Raw genomic sequence first — 16,103 nt, forward strand, 5'->3', positions numbered from 1 at the left:
TTCTAATGTAAGCTTTTATGAATACGAATTTCCTGTGCATATTCTATTAAGTGCGGCTCATAATTCTGATAACGTATTTCTTACTGTCTAATTCTAAAAACATTTATGTTCCCACCTGGTTTTATTTTGTCTGTGACTTATTTGGAAAGACATTCACACTAGGAAATCGAAGGGCTTGTGCTGTCTTGTTATACTTGTTAGAAATGCCTAATTGATTCCACCTGCAGTATTAGAAAACGTGGTCTGAATCACAGCAAAGCCTTTAAAGTTTGTTCATTCCTTATTAATGACAGTCCATAGTGATTTTTTAAAAAAGTATATCCTGGAAGAATGTTGACTTTTAATTATTGAGCATTTGGTTTTAATATGTCCACTAAATAAATATTTATATTTCTGATGTTTGGATTCATTAGCCCTTGCTAAGATTTTATTATTTGATTAATTACAAAGAAATAACTCGTTTTAATGGTTAATTTTTCAATTTACCTTCCTAATGCTCTCTCTCCATATATATATTGTATATTATATATTATATATTTCAGTGGGATTACGCCTTTGGCAGTTCTGTACCTGTTGAGAGCTGCATTCCCCGCCTGCCCAAAGTGCACGCCTGTTAAGATTTTAAAATGGTCACAGAGCTCCCTCTAGAGTCGAACATACATACTGCAGCTTTCCCTTCTGACCCTGGATCAACAGTGTTAGGCTTCCGTGGTTCACCTTCTCAGTATTGCAGAGTGATTTTATCTTAATTTTCAATGTGATGAGCACAAACCCTACATTAACCTTTCCTGTGACCCCAGCTCTATTTGTGTTCTCATTCCACCACCTTCTTCCGGTCCTGCTATTCTCCGTTATTCAGAACATCCTGCTCGCTATTTTCACACCTATTGCTCTGGGGTTTGGTGAGGGTTTTTGTCCACTATTGCTTCTTTATGGGAGGTTTGTGCGGTGGTGTTTAGGTTCTTCCAGCGTTGGTATGCAGAGCCAGTGTGGCATCTGCCCCGGTGCCCGCCTTGTTCCTGTCCCATTCGCTCCTGCCTTGTGTGCGTGTGGCTGTCTGGCGGTTCAGTCTTCTGTTATTTGATTGCTTTGTCCTCAGTGCTGCTAGCCATGGCTATGACACCCTGCTAGGCCTGGGGGCTCTGAGCAGAGCCCCTTTCCTGGGGTCCTGCGTCAGCTTTTACACAGAGACAGCTCAGAGGTATTTTGAAAGCAAAAACATGGAAAGTCCTACTTGGAAACCTTCTGTTGATTGCCAGGGAGGTTGATCGGCCCAGACACGTGGAGGCCCAGGGCTGTCGCAGAGGAGCGGTGGACCAGCCGCCTACGCAGTTCCTGCATGGGAGCTCCAGGCCAATGCCCATGGGAAGGGGCAGCCGAGCCCAGTGAGAATGGGAGGTACGTAGCCCATCGTCCCCACCGTGCGGCTGGCCCAGAAGGTAGGGCAGCGGGGATGTGAGTGGGCCACACCCAAGCTCAGGAAAGATTTCTTATCCCAGAGGAAATAGGTCTGGCAGCCTCCCAGGACAGAAGCCTTTGTTGCGGAGAAGGAGCTGGAGCGGTGGGGGGGTGGGGTGGGTCTCAAGCCTTGGGAAGACCCTGCCCCCATCTTCAGCCCAAGAATCAGGTTCTACAGCAGGGCTGGGGCCACCTGTGCCTGACCCAGCCTGGGTTCCTGGTCCCCTCTCCAGGCATGCACCTCAGCAACCTGATGCAGAAGGGGCCCTGCAGGTGCTTGCTGGGCCCCCAAGCCCTGAGTGCCCCACTCAGGCGACCTGGGCTACAAAGGAGGGTGCCCACCCTGTCCAGAGAGGCCTGGGCTCCCAGGGTGTACAGAGGGGAAGTGCAGGCACACATGGGGGACCTGGCACTCGGGGCTCCCTTACCCACCCGGAGCCCAGCCTGCGGGTCTCTGACACTGCATGCACACATCGGACCCAGAGCCCGACCAGAGGGGGAGACAGCAGCGTCGTGACAACTGCACGCTCAGCTTCGCTAGGGATTAAGAGATTGTGCAGCCTGGGATGACCAAGGCCCAGCACATTTCAGGGAGAAACCATCTAGTGTGGCACACAAAGGAGCATTAAAGATGGGAAGAAGAAATCACCCATGCAAGCCCAGTGCAGTGGCAGGCACCTTTAAACCCAGCAGCTTGGGAGGCTGAAGCAGGAGGGTTTAGAGTTCTAGGTTTGCTGGGATGCACAGTGAGTTCTAATTCTAAGCCAGGGATGAATTAGGGAGATCTTGTCTGTTAAAAGGCATGTAAGGCTGTGGATGTGTCTCGATACGAAGGCCCTGTGTTCCAGCCCTAGCACCGGAAAAAGAGAGAGACATGGGTGACTTAGAATATATGCTGAGCTTGAAAAGTGGCAAGAGTGGCCGGGGATGTAGCTCAGTGGCACAGGCACCTGTCTGGTAAGTGCAAGGTCCTGAGTTCGATTCCTGGTACCAAAAAAAAAAAAAGGCAAGAGAGTGACCGTGAAGTATTCTTATCACAAAATGATGCCAGGTAAGAGTATGCTCACTCGCTCCACCTCCTCGGTTCACAGTGCAGTTTTATTTCTGCTAGGAGAGGCTGGGCCCCACCCACTGCTTTCCCAGCCGTGCTAGAGATCCCAGTTAAATACCAGAATAACCCCTGTGGGAACCGTCACCAGCCTGACAGCAGAGGCCTTTGCAGTGGCCCCCCCACTGTGCTGTCCTCCCACACACCCGTTACCCAGCTCAGGTCGCGGGGCCCCCCATCATGAATCCCCGTGACCCTGTCCACATCCTCCCATCTTAGCCTGTTCCTCACGGCCTGAACTGTGGCGCTCAGGCTGCCTTTCCTGTGTGTGAGGGGGCAGCACACGCCCATGAGCCCGGCACTCCAGAGGCTGAGGCAGGAGGGCTCCAAGCGCAAGGCCAGCTGGAACTGACATAAGGAGAGCCTGACTCAAACAAGCTACAGTCCCAAGGACAAATATCGCAAGGTTTCTCTCAGATGAGCCATGGGGGCGGGCAGCAACACGAAAGCAGAGGGAGGTTGTTGTCAGGGGAAGGGAACCAGGGCAGGGGTGTAGGGAAGCTAGGAGAACGGGCAGAGCGGATGCGATCAAACCACACCACCTGCCTCTACAACAGGTCCCGTGAAGCCCATTGTATCGTGCATTAATATTTGCTGCCTATTAGAATTTAAAAGGAGCCACAAGTATGACAGTCCCCTCTGACAGAAATTTCACTTTACAACCTTGCTTCAGAGTAACAGGGGCTGGGGATATAGCTCAGTGGGATAAGCGCCTGCTTGGCAAGCACAAGGTCATGAGTTCAATCCCTGGTACCACACACACAAAAAAAATCACACTGCAGAGTAACACATTTGAATGCAATGAAAAGATAAAGCATCGGCTGCTGTTGGACAGGAGCAGAAGTCCTGTACACACAGGCAGAGGAGGAGCTGTGTCATCCGTGAGGGCAGAGGCAGCCTGCAGCGTCTCCCCCAGGCCCGGCCAGGCAGGGGGCCGTGGTCTTAGGTGGGCCAGGGAGCCTACCCAGCCGCCCTCCGCAGCAGCACTGTCGGGCGGGTGTGGCCTCTCCTTTAGGTTCAGGGCCTCTGGGGGCTGAGCCATTAACCAAAGGAGCACCCAGGGGTCCTCACAGTGCACCTCCGTAATCTTAGGCCACAGGAAACTAGGGTGCGGGCTGCCCTGGCTGGGCACCATCACCAGCTCCTGTAAATGCACACAGGTGCCCGGGCAAGGAGCCCAAGTTCTGCAGCCCCTCCTCATCCCAAAATGTAAACCATCGTTCCAGCCATCAGGACTCCCTCCCTTTCCCCTTCCTGGAGGTTTCTCTCCACCCTGTGCGTACCTGGGCCTGGCTAGAGGAGGCCGGCTAATCCTTCCTGGAATTATCTTGCCTGGGCCGGCCAGCACTTTACTAACAGGGTTGTCTCTTCCACTTCCGAAGCGCTGGGCTTTCACATCCATTATCTCATCTGATCCTCACCCGCAGCGGCTGGTGAGACAGGCATTAGTGTTGCCATTTTAGAAAGGAAAAAAATGAGAAAGACAGAAAATGGGTTTCTCCCAGGCTAGTCAGGCCAGAGGCAGTACCAAACCAAAGCTGCTGCTGCTGAGAGTCTGTGGGGAACTTGCTAGGTTTTTGGTTGTTTTATTTTTGATTTTGGTTTGGTTTGGTTTGGTTTTGAGACAGGGTCTTGCTATGCAGTTCAACCTTGAACGCACTGTGTAGCCCAGTCTGGCTTCAAACTCAGGCAGATCTTTCTGCTTCAGCCTCCTGGTACTGGAATGACAGACATGCGCACCATGCCTGGCTCAGAACTTGCCAGATTATACACGTAGGCAGCTGCCTCCTCCTGGGTGGAGCTGGGGTCCTGGCTTAACATCCCAGCCCCCCCCACCACCACCCAATGAGGTCCTATCTCCCTGAGGTGTTCAGAGTTCCAGGCAGGCACTGGATCTGCCATGGAAACCGCAAGAGCTGCTTCATGTGGCCAGTCCTGTGACAGCAGAAGGAGCCGTCTACTGTGACATCTTTACGAAGAGTCACTGCAAATGTAGGGGTGACCTGCTTCTGACAATCAGAGACCAGCAAATCAATCATCCCAGCACTCTGGGAAGCTGAGGCAGGAGGATCACAGTTCTACCCCAAACTGGACAATTTAGCAATTTAATGAGACCCTGTCTCCAATAAAAACTAAACAAATAAGATGTAGCTCAGTGTGAAGGCCCTGGGTTTAATCCGAAGTCATACACATATAGACACACTTAAAAAAAAAAAAAAAAGAAAGGAGGAGATGTGGTAGGCACACCTGTAATCGCAGCACTTGAGAGGCTGAGACAGGAAGATCACTGCAAGTGCAAGGCCAATGTGAGCTACATAGCAAGACTGTGCCTCCAAAAAAAAATTTAAAAGGAAAGGAACAGAGACAAAAGAGTAGCCCACTCGTGAGCCCTCAATCTATTAGTCACTAAAAACACAATTTGGGTTTTCTTGGGAGGCAGACGAGTACTTAATGCAGTTCTGGATGACACTTCTAACTTTTTTCCCTGGGCCTTCAGATGTGACTCAAAGCAGAACAAACCTGACCTTCATTCTGTGTGTTACAAAGCTTCCAGCCAGTTCTTGAGAACTGCTCTGTGCAATTCATCTAGGGAGTGGAAAAGCTGGCCAAACCAGGTTGATTAGCCCTGATTTTATGTAATCTCATCTTCCTGGAAGACTCTGGCTTTACTTCTGAATGTGGTTCTCATGGTCACTGCTGATTTGTGTATCTCCAAGTTATGGCCTTTAATCTTGCAGGACCCCGGATTGAACCCAAAGCCTTCGGGCTGAGCTCTATCCCCAGCCCTTTTCATTTTGAGACAGGATCTTGCTAAATCGCCCAATTATTGCCCAGGCTAGGCTCGAACTTGTGCTCCTCCTGTCTCAGCCTCCCAGACTCCTGGGATTACTGATGTGCCGCCCCGCTGCTCCATGGGTTGGGGACGGCAGAGCCCACATCGCGGTCGGCCCCTCACAGTGTCTTTCGGGAGACCCCGCCTGAGCCCAGTGGCCGGGAGGTTCAACTGAGGACTCCGCCTGCTGCCACCTCCCTGCCTGGAATGCCAAGCAGCTGGGCCACCCACCCTGTTGGGGCGGGGACCCCGCTGCTCAGCCCCGGGCAGGGGCAGGGCCTCAGAGCCCATGCTGCATTGTGCCGAGAATACCAATGACTGAAGTGTTCACTCCGGAAAGGCAGTCACAGCTCCCCGCAGCCCAGCTGTCCTCTGAGATGTCCCTGGGCCGAGCCACCCACAGAGCACAGCCGTTGTCACTTGAGAATGACACTCAGACCTTGTCACTCAAACTTCTCTATAATCCCTCTACCCTCCCGTCCCCCTCCCTGCTCGTCCCTCTCCTGCCTTCCCTTTCCCTCCTCCTTCTCTTTCTCCTTCTCTGCTTCCTCCTTGTGCTTGGGGTTGAACCCAGGGCCTGTGCCCTGAGCGGTATCCCCAGGCCTTTAAAGTTTGTAAATTGAGAAGCTTTAAGGTGTTGCTAAGCTGCCCAAGCCGGGCTTGAATGTGTGATTTTCCTGCCTCAGCCTCCCAAAGCACTGGGATCACAGATGTGCTTCCCCTGCCTGGCTTCCCCTGACTTCTGAAAACAGCCGATATTTTTTCTTTCCAGAACCATGTCTGAGTTCCCAAAGCAATCACATTTCCAAGAAGTCTCTCGTCTTGGTTTTAGCATGGGCGCAACTCTACATGCACGCTTATCCTAAAGACATCCACATTCACCTTTACATAAACAAAGTGTTTTTTAGAATCTATTCTTATGAGTCTGTGTTGACGGTACATAACGATCACACTCATTGTGGGGGAGTGTGTGCCTGGACACCAACACACCATTCTTTTTACAACCCCTTTCTGCTTCCTCCATGGCTCGGTGCTCTTCCCATCTGCAGAAGGTCTAGGTCTCTGTTTCCAAGGATCTGTTTTTTATTTTACTCTTCTACTTATATTTTGCTGAAAATTACATTTTTTAAATTTTTTGAGCGGGTATGGTGGTGCACACCTGTAATCCCAGCACTGGGGAGGCTGAGACAGGAGGATCATTGTGAGTTCAAGGCCAGCCTGGGCTACAAAGTGAGCTCAAGTCCAGCCTGAACCGCAGTCCGAGACCCTGTCTCAAAAAGGCAAATAAATAAATTCTTTTTTTTTTTGAGACAGGGTCTCCGTCTGTAGTTCAGGGCGAGCCTCAAACTCACTATGTAGCCCAGGTTGGCCTCAAACTTGTGATAAACTTCCTGCCTGAGCCTCCTGAGTGTTGGGATGACAGACGTGCACCACAACACCTGTCCAAAAACCATGTTTTAAAACACTGGCTAATTCCCTGACTTCACCCCCAGATCTGCGAGGGTTACCAGAAGGAGGGTTATTATTTTTCTCCTTAAAAATCTCAGCAGTCACCACATTGCCCTTGCTTCTTTGGATGTCCTTAGCACCCCTGCTGACCAGTAGGCCTTGGCTGGGACGCCCCCCTCAAGCCTGCCTCCCTCTGTCCCATTGGCTCTGGGGCCACTGAAGGTGCTGCTGAGCTCATGCACAGCTGAAAGTCCTGAACCCATCACGAGTGTTGCTTCTCCACGGGGCAGGTGCCTGCAACAATTATGAGCCACAGATGCTTCAGAGAGGGAAAAAGAGACCTAGGAAAGCCAGGCATGGTGGTGCGTGGCTGTGAACCCAAGACTCGGGAGGCTGAGGCAGGAGGATCACCACTGTGAATTTGAGGCCAGTCTGAACTATTTGAGGCCAGTCTGTTTTGAGACCCTGTCTCAAAACAACAAAAAGTACAGTTAAAATCTGACTTTATGCCTTTATAGCCTCATAATAATGGACAAATGGCATAATCTTTCTAGACCTCATTTTGAATTATTTATTTGTAAATTGAAGGACTATAATCACTTCTGTGCTATAGGACATGAGAGTTAAATTTTTTTATAAACAGGCATTTCGTTCAGGGACTGATCCATACTTTTTTTTTTTTTTTTTCGGTACCAGGAATCGAACTCATGACCTTGCGCTTGCCAGGCAGGCGCTGTGCTGCTGAGCTGAATCCCCAGCCCCATGAGCAGAATCCCCAGCCCCCATACTTGATCTTTGGTAAATGTTCGTATTACTAGGCGCCAAGTCATCTAGTGGTGGAAGCGGAATTAAAATCTATCCGCCCATCGTACAAACACACAATAAATAAATAAAATCTATCCAAACAAGGATTTTCCTATCACATATCCTATGTATCTTATGGGTGCTTATTAGCTGGGGTTTAAAGAAATGCAGATTTAAAGGCATTTCCTGTGTGTTCTCCTGGGTAATCTGCATTCTCAGTTATACAGTTTGTGAGATATCAAATATAATGATCTCCCAACCCAGCTCCCAATTCTCAGTGAAATCGCAAACATTTTAGTGTACACACTCCCACCAGAAACACAAGTAAAAGACTATAGATGTGGTGGTGCATGCCTGCCACCCCAGCACTCAGGAGGCTGAGGCAGGAAGATCTCAAATTCAAGGCCAGCCAGGGCTACATAGTGAGTTCAAGACCAGCCTAAACTATAGAGCAAGACTGTCTCCAAAAACCACACAACCCCCAAAGAACACACAAAAAAAGCCCCCAATATTCTAATTACTAAGTGAGAAAACTGTTGTGGAGCTTGGGCTGCCGTGAGGCGGACACCCAGAGGGAGGCGGACACCCAGGCTATCTGGTGCCCGAGGCCAGGGCTCCCAGCCACTAATCCTGGTTCAGATTTCTGTGTTCACAGAGCGGCATTGTTCAGCCTGACTCCCTCCGATCAGATTGTAACCAAGATCTCATTAAGCAGCATTAAGGGGAAACCTCAAAGGCAAATTAGCTGCCCAAAGGCTGGTTGAAAGTTACACAAGGGTGCAGCAGAGCCACAAGGCCTGTGCTTCAGCCCACCGCGCACGTTGCTCAGGGACTTGACCTCAGCGATGCACTTTCGGATGTGAACCAGGAGGGGTTTTCAATTTGTTTGTTTGGGTTTTGTTCTTTGTTTTTTGTTTTTGCTATACTGGGGATTGAACCCAGGGCCTTTGGTCTCGCTAACTCACCAAGTTGCCCAGGCTGGCCTTGCCAGGGGGATCCTCCTGCCTCAGCCTCATGAGTGCTAGGATGACAGACAGGCGCCTCCACACCTGGCAGGCATCACTGTCTCCTTTTAGAAGGAATCGCTGTGTCCAGACAGCCATGGGGTGAGCCCTGTGGCCTTCAGAACTCATTCTGGGAAATATGTTCATGCTACTGGAATCCATGTGCAACTTCTGTTGGCCAAAGGGGCTGAGGTCATTTGGAATTAGCTGTCCCTTGGAACTGCCTGGGTCAGGACAGGTTTGAGGTTAGCTGGGGTGGATGGTGCATTAGAGAGAACATAAACTTAGAAGGCAGATCTAGATTCTAACCCCGGCTCAGCCGAGTCACTCCCTGTTTGAATTTGGGTAAGAAACGCTCCCTCTGAGCCAAGCATGGCAGCACATACCTGTAGTCCAAGCATCCGGAGGCTGAGGCAGGAAGGTCACTGTGAGTTTAAGGCCAGCCTGAACTATATAGTGAGACCATGTCTCAAGAAACCAAAGGAAAAAAAAAACTGTAAAATGCATCATGTTAACCCAAAGCACCATTATTTTACCAGATCTCAACATATAATCTTGCTTTGATTAAATATAAATATCTAGCGAGGCGTGATGGCCCATGTCTGACAATTCCATGTACTAGAGAGAGGCTGAGGGAGGAGGACCACAAATGCAAGGCCAGCCTGGAATCTTGGTGAGACCTTGTTTCAAAATAAAAAGTGAAACAGACCAGGGATGTAGCTCAGTGGTAGAGCACTTGCCTGGCATGTGTGAAGCCACGGATTCGATCCCCAGGCCTGTTAAATAAATAAACACATAAATTTGAATACAAAGACAATAGGATGGGAATATTCATTCTTTCACACGATAAAGAGTACATGTTTAAAACCAACCCAGCATTTTACCTTGTGGACTCTACTAAGCAAGTCTCCTATTTCAAGGGCAGGCTCAACGCCAAGGTGGGGCCCATCGCCCCCTCCTCGGTGAGTGCTGTGGTAGTCTCCATCACGGAGTCTGAGCCAAGTTCTCTGCTCGATGCTCTGGGCTGTCTGCAAAACACATCTCGCTTTGGCCAGCTGGCTCCACCTTGGGTTCTGTCAATAGGGGGCACTACACGGCCCCAAAGGTAGGAAAGGCCAGAAGCCAGCTGGCACTTCCTGTTTCACCTGTTTGTCCCAGGAGTGGCTTTGCACTCCAGCAGCGGCACTTAGCTCCAGGCTCCAGCTTCCTTCCTGACACACCCAAGACCTGCCTCACTCCACCCACTTAGAGGCACAAATAGCTGTCAGTTTCTGCCTCTCCTCAAAATTCTGAATCCAAGCTCTACAAGACCTTCCCCAAGGCCTTCACACGCCAGCAGTGGGAGACAACTGCGCCCCTTGTCAGAGGCTGGGACCCAACAGTGAAGCTTTCCTCCTCCACATTTCTCAGTTCCAATTATGCCGGTCTCTTCCCATTGTTCCGCCAGCTTCTCTCAACCTCTATATTATCTCAGTGTATCCATTTTGCTATTTCTACTTTTCAATACAATTTAACCAGCTGAGGCAAAACTTACATTAAATTCTATGACAATACAGCTGATTCAGCAAGGGTTGGGAAAATTAGACTGGATTCTAACACTTGAGGAAGGAACTGCTGCTCCCAGGGTGAGGAGCTGTAGTGGTCCTGGTGCACATAGGAGAAGCAAGCCAATAGGAAATCACACTGGAAGTAGATAAGAAGTTATGTAGGAAACAGGAAGTCACACAGGAGGTAGATAAGAGTTACACCAGAAACAGGAAGTCACACCGGAAGCAGATAGCAAGTTACACAGGAAGCAGACAGGAAGTCACATAGGAAACAGAAAGTCACAGGACATAGGTTAAGAAGGAAAACAATTATTTTCTTCCTCTACAAACTTCATCTCATGCTCCTATTAAAAGAGCCAAACAGAGCTTTTGACAAAGCAGAAATATAGTTTGCAGGGTCCTCATTCCAGCATCACAAAGCAGAAACTAAAAAGGGGCAAGCACAGTGGATTTGGGCATAATAAACACAAACCCACTCTGCTCATTCAACACTCTTCAATGGATTGTTGTCTTGTCCTTATGATGTTTTGTTTGTTTGTTTGTTTTGTACTGGCAGGGACTGAACTCAGGGTTTCATGCTGGCTAGGCCTTATAGGGTTTTTTTTAAGGTAAAGAAAAACTAGAAGTTAGTAAGACTTTACTTCTGAAAGCCACAAGTGTAGCAGAATCTTTCATCTAAGATCTTTCCCTGCTGTTCTCACCTGACTTTTCTTTACTTTTACACACACCAGTCTGTTTGTAGGAAGAGAAATACCTGCAACTACTAAACCCTCTCATCTCTAACTCTCAAATATGTATGGGTTGTGATAGCATAGGATGCTACAGCAATATTAAAATGACAGATGGCCTAACTGATGTCAATACATGCAAATGCTTGTAAAATAAAAAATGAAAAGAGGAAACACATAGAGGACCAGGTGTAGTTGTGCATACCTATAATCCAAGCACTCTGGGAAACTGAGGCAGTGGGGTCCCAAGTTCAAGTCCTACCTGGACAACTTAGCAAAATTCTGTCTTGAAATAAAAAATAAAAGGAGTTGGAGATATAGATCATTGTGAAGGTCCTGGATTCAACCCCAAGTACCCAAGAAAACAAAACGTAGCAAACAAAAAGCAAACATGCACACAAACTAGTACACAATACCTTATATATAACAACATAGAGGGTTTTTGTTTTTTGTTTTGGAGTTTTTTTAGTTTTGGTTTTGGGGTTTTTTGTTTTGTTTTGTTGTTTTGAGACAGAGTCTCTCTCTGTAGTCTAGGCTGGCCTTGAACTCACTGTGTAGCCCAGGCAGGCCTTGAACTCACAAAGATCCTCCTGCCTCAGTATCTAGAGTGCTGGGATTACAGGCGTGCGCCACCACGCTCGGCTAACAACAGAGTTTAAGATTGCCGTGAAAAGACTGGAAATAAAATTGGAATAATGTAAAATACGTTGGAATGATAATCATTGCACTTAATGTTCCATTAAATTTCTCTTCCTGTGAAGTTCTCAAGCTCACAATTGCTTTCGAAAGAAAAAGAAAAGATATGAGGAAGTGTGCTCGCTCGCATTTCCAGACTGCCTTCTTCCCTTTACTGTACGTGTGCCCCCTCTGAGCAAACGACGTCATGTTGGTTTTGTCTGACCCACACCCACAGCTCTTCAAACACTGCATGCTTTTACAGCTGCTGATTCTAAAATTAACAGCAGAGTGGATGGAGTTCACCCTCTGAACCAGTTCTCAAGACAAAGTAAGGTTAAGACGCACACAGTCAGGGAAAACTCACAATAACTGTTGTGCCTAGCATCGTAGAGTGTCTAGTTTGCATTACTTATTTGTTTCTGGTACTGGGGAGAGAAGCCAGGGCCTTCACACTGAGCTACGTCCCCAGCACTTTTTTTATAATTTTTATTTAGAGCCAAAGTCTTACTACATCGCTAAGTTGCGCAGTCTAGACTCCAACTTGCTGTCCTCCTGCCTCAGCCCTCCAGCCTGCTGGGCTTAAAAGCGTGTGCCATGACGCTGCCTGGTTTTTCACATAGTATGACTGCCAGGCTTGGTCCTGCTTGGGTAGGGTGAGGGGTGGTAAAGATGATTTCTTTGCTGACTACAGAATCGCACAGAGAGGAGAGGGGACAGCTGCTATTTGAGCGTCTTCGTTTGACAGGAAACGCTGTGTGTGGTCACAAACGCACAGACAGGAACAGCCGAGAGAGTGCATTTCTTCTCTTCACCTCCCACGAGCCTTGTGGGAAGCACCAGGGGCCTCTTGGGAAGAAAGACGAGCAGTACAAGAGCTCTGAAGTAGAATGACCTCAGCTTTTCTCTCTGTCCTCATCACACTGACTGTCCTCTTTATTTTTCCCATCCACTCTCAAAGAATATTATTGAAAAGTTTCATTTCAACGTAACAACAAGGTATAAGGTAATCACTGTGTGCAAAATATCCTCAGTTCTCTACGAAATTCTTTTTCCTTTCCACCAGGTTGAGTGTGCTTTGTTACATGCAGCTAAAGTAATGCCAACGCTCAAGCATATGTTTTGTAAAACTAAGTCCAAATTCCTGAGGACTATGTTAAAGAATCTGGCCTCTGTCCACCTTTTGAAACTTATTTGTTATTCATTAAAAACTTCCTCTGTATCTTTAAGTTCACCCTGGTCATACCCACCAACCCACTCCTGCTCACTTTAGTATCATCGTCACTGATGCCCAGGTGTGGTGGCACACACCTGTACTGACAGCACACAGGAGGCTGAGGCGGGCAGAGCGCCATGAGTTCTGGGACAGCTAAATTTTATTTTAGTTTTCTTTGGAGACAAGGTCTCACTGTGTAGGCAGGCTGCCCTTGAGCTCATGGTGACCGTCCTCTCTCAGCCACCTGACTGCTGGGATCATAAAGCATGTGCCACCACACCTGGGTTTTGTTTTTGTTTGTTTGTTTGTTTTTTGTCTTTTTGAGACAGGGTCTCACTGTGCAGTTCAGGCTGGCCTTGAGTTCACTTTGTAACCCAGGCTGGTCTGAACTCGCAACAATCCTCCTGCCTCAGCCTTCCAAGTGCTGGGATTACAGGCATGGGACCACCACACCCAACCACACCTGAGTTTCTATTTTTATTTTATTTTTAAAAAATGTTGGGCTTCCAGGAGTGGTGGCGCACGCCTGTAATCCCAGTACCCAAGAGGCTGAGGCAGGAGGATCACTGCGAGTTTGAGGCCAGCCTGGGTTACAAAGTGAGCCCAAGTTCAGCCTGAACTGCATAGTGAGACCCTGTTTCAAAAAGACCAAAAAAAAAAAAAAAAAGTTGGGGGGCTGGGGATTTAGCTCAGCGGCAAAACACCTGACTGGCAAGAGCAAGGTAGTGAGTTCGGTTCCCGGTACCAGAGAAAAACCAAAAAAAAAAAAAGAAAAGTTGGGCTATCTACATTTCTATGTGTCCATTTTCCCCTCAAATCCAAGCAGAAAAGTAGACAATTTTCCCTCTGTCTTTGGGTTTTTCATGCCTGAAGTCTTTCAGCAACTTTTTTTTTTTTTTTTTTTTTTTTTTTTTTTCTTGAAACAGAGTCTCACTATGTAGTCAGGCTGGCCTCAAACTCTCAATGATCCTCCTGCCTCAACCTCTCAAGGGCTGGGATTACAGGTGTGCGCCACCATGCCAAGCTATCTCTCTCACATCTTAAATCTTTCATTAAATAAATTTGCTATGTTTTCCTCCTGTTAACTGATCTCTGTTTTATTTTACACCTAGCCAAGAGTCTTTAGGCGTTGAGGAAAAATTTTGTCTTCTACATTTGTACAAGTGAAAGTCACATAGCCAGTAGAATGAGTAATATAGGAGTTCATCCTCCTGGGAGAGGAGTCTCCCACACTTCACGAATCTTCCTTGAGTCCAGACCCAGCCTTTCCTGCTGGGCTTGGTGGCACACGCCTCTAACCCCAGCACTTGAAAGGCTAAGGCAGGAAGATTGCCAGCTTGGGCCACATAGTGAGTTCAAGGTCAGCCTGAGCTATCTAGTGGGACCCTGTCTCAAAAACCAACCAAACTATCTACCGGTCTCTCCTGCAGGAGAAACCTGCACAAGCTTTCCAGTTGTCTCAGACAAAGCTCCATATCGTAGCAAAGAGACATCATCTTTCTGGATCTTTTCAGTCTCAAACCCATGCTAAACTCTGGCTACACAGAAGGGAGTTGTTCTTAGAAAGCCCAGTACTCTATGGGCAGGAAATCCTGGAAGGCTGGAGTTCAAAGTGACTGTCCCAAGGAATCAATAACACTTGGCAAGCACACAATTTGGCAGGAAAAACAGGGATGTGTAATTCAACAAAGAGCATTTCTATGCATGGATCTGTTTTACTGCTTCCTGGCGTGCAGGATTAATCCAACTGCCAGCTTTCTAAGATGGTTTTAAAGTTATTTTGCTTTCATGCTTTGAACTCTCAAAATATTCAGGAGCAGTGTAATGTGTCACCACCACGTGTCTTCAACTTAAAACCATGGATTACAATTATCCAATTATTTATTTAAACTGTGGTTCACCTCTCTTGCCAAACTGTTCGCTTTCCTGTGTGAACAGCGTGCCACTCAGACACACCCAAAACACACCCCTCTCTCCAAAGTCAGCCCATCTCAGTCTGCCCTGCAGTGGGCTGGAGGTCAACTCCGCAGAGCCAGTGTGCCCTTCCAACTCTCCCAGGTGCCTGTGGGGTTCCCAGCCCTTGTGCAGGGAGCTGGGGGTCTCTGGAAGATGCACTCCCATAGCAGAGGCGCTAGACTTTCCCATTCGCATAAGCTGTGTGATGAAATAACCACTTGGCAATTAACATGTGAGATATTTTCTGTCACCTTGGAACTGCACCAAGAAAAGACAGGAAATCTCAGCTTGCAGGTCAGAGTGTGACCCTCCAACTATGGTCTGAGTTGTAGGAGATGCAGGTAAAGGGAACATGCCGTTTTCTTTTGAGGGGAAGGCAGGATCTGGGAGTATCTTTCCACGTATTGTATTTTAGCTTGTCCTTTGAGACGGGGTTTTGCTATGTAGTTTAAGTTCGGTCTCAGCCTGGGCAACTTAGTGATTTAGCAAGACCCTGTCTCAAAATAAAAAATAAGAAAGGACTGGGGATGTAGCTCAGTGTGAAGGTTGTGGGTTCAATCCTCAGCACCACACATAATACACACACGTACAAATAAATAAGTAAAAATGCCTCTGCCTTAGCAGGAAGCCTTAAACCCTAAGTCCCAAGCGCAGTGATGACAGCTCAAGTATTTCTGAAAATTAGATTTTACTTTGAAACTGCCATAAACCAGTCCACATGGAAAGAAAAGATTTTGTTGCTTTGAATTCCAGTCTCAGAGTTTGCTAACTGAGGCTCTGATTGCTTGGATTCTGCATTTTCATCTCTAAGGTGGGCCACGGCTTCTTTGCAGATTTCTTGTACAGAAAATGCATTAAAATATCTGCCACAAAATAGAGGCTCGAAAAGTGGTCATTGATTTAATTGATGACAGTGTCTTTCTAAACTTTTTGTTATTGTTAATTGCACAATTTATTTTATCTTGTAATTAATTTTATTGATACATTTTAGATATACATACGATCACATTCATCATGTACCTGTACATGATATATCTTGATTCTTCTTTTTTCCCCCATCCCCTCCCTCTTCTACCCCTTTTGCCCTCCTATTTAAAAAAGTGTTACTTCCACTTTTTCCCTTTTATTCTCTTTTTTCTTTTCCCTTCTTTTCTTTCCCCACCCCTTCCTAGTTCCCCTTCTCACTGAACATCTTGCTATTAGATAAGAATAACTCTAGTAGCTGGGTGTGGGAGCACACACCTGTAATCCCAGCACTGGGAGGCTGAGGCAGGAGGTTCATTGGAAGTTCAAGACCAGCCTGGGCTACAAAGTGAGCTCAAAGT

This window comes from Chinchilla lanigera, unplaced genomic scaffold (genome assembly GCF_000276665.1).
Source record: "Chinchilla lanigera isolate Chin_1 unplaced genomic scaffold, ChiLan1.0 scaffold00086, whole genome shotgun sequence".
In the NCBI taxonomy this organism is placed as follows: Eukaryota; Metazoa; Chordata; class Mammalia; order Rodentia; family Chinchillidae; genus Chinchilla; species Chinchilla lanigera.